At 45.7% G+C, this 3,783-nt stretch overlaps 1 pseudogene; it reads right to left on the bottom strand.

Moving 5' to 3' along the window:
* Positions 1-2,206: 2,206 nt before the first annotated feature.
* Positions 2,207-2,583, bottom strand: LOC102843795 (annotated as a pseudogene).
* Positions 2,584-3,783: the final 1,200 nt, after the last annotated feature.

Genomic DNA, 3,783 nt, shown 5'->3' with positions numbered 1-3,783 from the left:
CTCTTGACCTTCTTGACAGGCCTCTTGGACACGTCTGCTTTCCCACGAAGCCCAGAGTGTCTGCAGTGGCAGGAATAGTAGCAGCAGGGGTGGCGGCAGCTGCAGTGGCCACAGCAGCTGTGGGAGCTTCCCTGCATTTTCTGGGCAACCGCGTGGCTTGGTGGCCTCGCCGTGCATCTCCAGAGTCCACGGGAAGCTGCTCTGGACACGGCAGGCAGCCTGTGCCTCAGTCTGCTCCTTGGACTTGACAGTGTCATAGTACACATGGTGATGCGCTCTCTGGTGGTGGACAGGCTGGCCGTGTCCAGTTTGGCCCTTGTTTTGACTATGCCTTTGTTGTGCCCAGCTGCACTGCCCACCATCATGGGCAGCCTGGCTGGGTGCCCCCTGTTATGGGACTGGCAGCAGGGATTGCACAGGACCAGCTGCACGTCCTCGTCCAGGAAGCTCTCCGGGTCTCGTGGAGGCAAGTGGTGTCAGGCCTGGGCAGGAGGCAGCTTGAGGGCTGCCCAAGGGTGCCAGGAGCCACGTCTACACCTTCACCCCCTTCCTCCACCCACACACCCCTGTACCCGAGCTCCAGTACCACAGCTTCCAGATCCAGGTCTAGATTTCTTGTGAGCACAATAAAATGTTCTGGGATCCCCATTCTTAGCCATCATTTGTGATGATCTGCACAGTCAAATGCCTTTGCATAGTCAAGAAAACACACATATAAACAACAGGCCTTCGAAAACCCTATGAAAAGATTGAATCGGCATGGTGAAAAAACATCAACACACGTGACACACACCTTTTCCTGATCTTGTTTCTTTAAATTCATTCACTGTCGCACTTTTCCCTCTGTCCTCCTCCCTTTCCCCCACCCTTAGTCCACTATGCAAAGCACCTCTTGGTCCAGATTGCTTTAATGCACGTAATGCCTAATCATATATTCCTTTCAGACAGTTCTTCCCCTCCTCTGTTCCAATGCAGTGTTCAGTATCTACCCATTCTTTTCTTATTCTTCCCCCAACCACCCACATTAGTCCTGTTTTATAACAGTGATCTTATGCAGTATTTATCCTTGTGTCACTGAGATATTTCACTCAGTATAATGTCCTCCAGGCTTCCCCATGTTGTGTAATGTTTTATTGTTCATTGTTATGAGTTCATTGTTCTTCAGTGCTGCATAATATTCCATTGTATGAATGTACCATAGTGTTTCTTCTATCCGTTTGTTTGTTGATGGGCACTTTGGTTGTTTCCAGCTCTTTGCTGTCGTGAATAATGCAGCAGTAAACATGGATGTGCATCTGTCTGTTTGAGGTGAGAGGCTCTGGTTTCCTTAGGGTACAATTCCTTGTACTGGAGTTTACAAGGTCAAATGGCATTTCTGTTTCCAACCTTTTTTTTCTATTTGTATTTTTAAAATTAATTTTCATGAACGCTTACAGAGACTTAGGGTTTCCAGTCATTCATTGTTGCACTTTTCTCCCCACCCACCCCCTCCTCTCCAATTGACTCTTCTCCTTGAAAAGAAAAACTCTTTCATTGTTATGCAATCCCCCCCCAAGTCCTCTCCACTATGCAGCCTTCATTTTGGCCTTCTGTAATGATAGTAATATTCAATCATATGTCCCTTTTAAACAGTTCTCATCCTCACCTGTTTCAACGCAATGTACATCATTCCTCCCCTCCTTTTCTGTCTTCCCGCTACCCTGATGTCAGTACCGTTTTACAGCAGTGGCCCTAGGCAATATTTGTCCTTTGTGACTGAGATATTTCACTCAGCATAATGTCCTCCAGGGTCATTCATTTTGCATAATATTTCATGAGTTCCTTGCTTTTCAATGCTGCATAGTATTCCATTGTGAGGATATACCACAGCTTCTCTACCCATTTGTTTGTTGATGGGCACTTGGGTTGTTTCCAGCTCTTTGCTATTGCAAACAGAGCACAATAAACACGGATATGCATTGTTTCCAACTTTTTTTTCAATGGTTCTATTTTATTTCTATTATTTGAAATTTCTTATTCAAGAAACAAATTCCTTTTTAAACACTGTATTTCTTTTTGGTGTAAAGAGAAGAAAGTCTTTTCTTTGAAAGAATTGTGTCATGGAGAGCAAAATCAAATGCTTTTCCAAGTTAAAGCACAGGTATTCCTGAAGTGTCTGGATGGTAATTTGGACAGCAGCAGTCTTTGCGTTAAAGTTTCATAAAAGCTATTGCTGAGACAGTGATTTTGGTCGTTTTGCAGGTGGTCCATTGGAGTTAGTTCTGTTATCAATGTTATGTTCATCTTCTGCCTCATGTCCGTCATCACCCTCTGAAAGTGGTTTTAGTATACTCACAAGGTTGTACCATCATCACTACTAATTCTGGCACATTTTCATCACCATCCAGGTCCTCGCCCGCAGCCACCGGGTCCTGCGCGTCCCGCGGAACCAGAGGGCCGAGGAGCTCGGCCACTCTCTCTCTCATCTGAGCCACCCCCGACAACAAGCCCTGCAAATGGGTCAGCACCCTCCGGTGCCTCACACGACACCCGCAGCTGCTGCCGCTGCCCATCCCGCCCGATGTACTCGGCCACCAGCTCCATGGCGACCGCTCAGCTTCAAGCGCACGCCACAGGATGTTTCCAACTTTTTGAGAAAGTGGCAGACCACCTTCCAAAGGGGTTGTACCATTTTACAGTCTCACCTGGAATGAATAAGAGTTCCAGTCTCTCCACAACCTTGCTGGCATTTCTTGTTTTCTGACCTTCCTGATTTTAAACCACAACTACCCCCTTCAAACAACTGCTTCTTCTCAATGTTCCCCATAGTTTATTAAGAGCCACACAGTTGAATGTCTTTCCCAGGTACACATTCTTCTTGTATTCTCTGCTCTCAGCCAAGCTCCATCTGGCATGAGCCATTATGCCTCTCTTTTATATCTTCTTCTGAACTTAGATTGAGTTTCTAGTCATTTGCTGTTGTTGTAATGCTTTGATTGCTTTTTCATGATCTTCAGCAAAATTTTAGTTGCCCGTGATATTAATAAGGAGCTCTGGTGGGCTTATGGTAAGGAGATGCATTGCCCGTGATTGGAATCCATCAGCTGATCCATGGGGGTAGGGATGGGCAGTCCTCCTCCCCACAATTAACTGCCTCTGAAAACCCACTGGGCGGTCAGCTTGGATTCTGACTCAATGGTATATCACAACGACCTAACTAAGATATTAAATGTATTGTTCCTTATTTCTCAGATCATCTTTCTTTGGAATGGGCACAAATACGGTTGGTGTTTCTTGACATAGACGATGGAGCATCTCCAGCATTGCGTCCAGGTTATAACCTCTCGACCCATGTTCTGTTAATACCTGGCGTCTCTCACCAATAGCTTCAGTGAAGTTGGGACTTCTTCCTTCAAAGCTGGTGTGATTGCCGATGTTATTCAGACAGGGTAAGAGAGAGCCATCAAGGGTTGTAGAGCCGAGGCAGGATGTTGATTGTAGAAATTAAAAGGGGAATTTAAAGATTTGCCTGGAGACCCCCTTCCCCCTCCACTCTGAGATTCTAAATCCAAATGTAAAATAAACTACCACAGACTTGTGAAAAATGACCCTCCTCACCACAATCAACACCAGTGGTACCAGCAGTCAGAAGGTCAGGAGACATATAGCACTGGGAAAGTCTGCAGTCAGGGGCCTCTCCAAACCACTGAGGAGCAATGATGTCAGTTAAAAGACTAAGGTGTGCCTGATTTAGGCCATGTATTTTATTTTCTTTTATTATTTTATTTTATTCCCCTTGTCATA

The sequence above is a fragment of the Elephantulus edwardii genome, unplaced genomic scaffold (assembly GCF_000299155.1).
Source record: "Elephantulus edwardii isolate Elephantulus edwardi_28Jun2011 unplaced genomic scaffold, EleEdw1.0 scaffold00348, whole genome shotgun sequence".
Classification (NCBI taxonomy): domain Eukaryota; kingdom Metazoa; phylum Chordata; class Mammalia; order Macroscelidea; family Macroscelididae; genus Elephantulus; species Elephantulus edwardii.
This window is presented reverse-complemented; position numbering and strand designations above follow the sequence as displayed.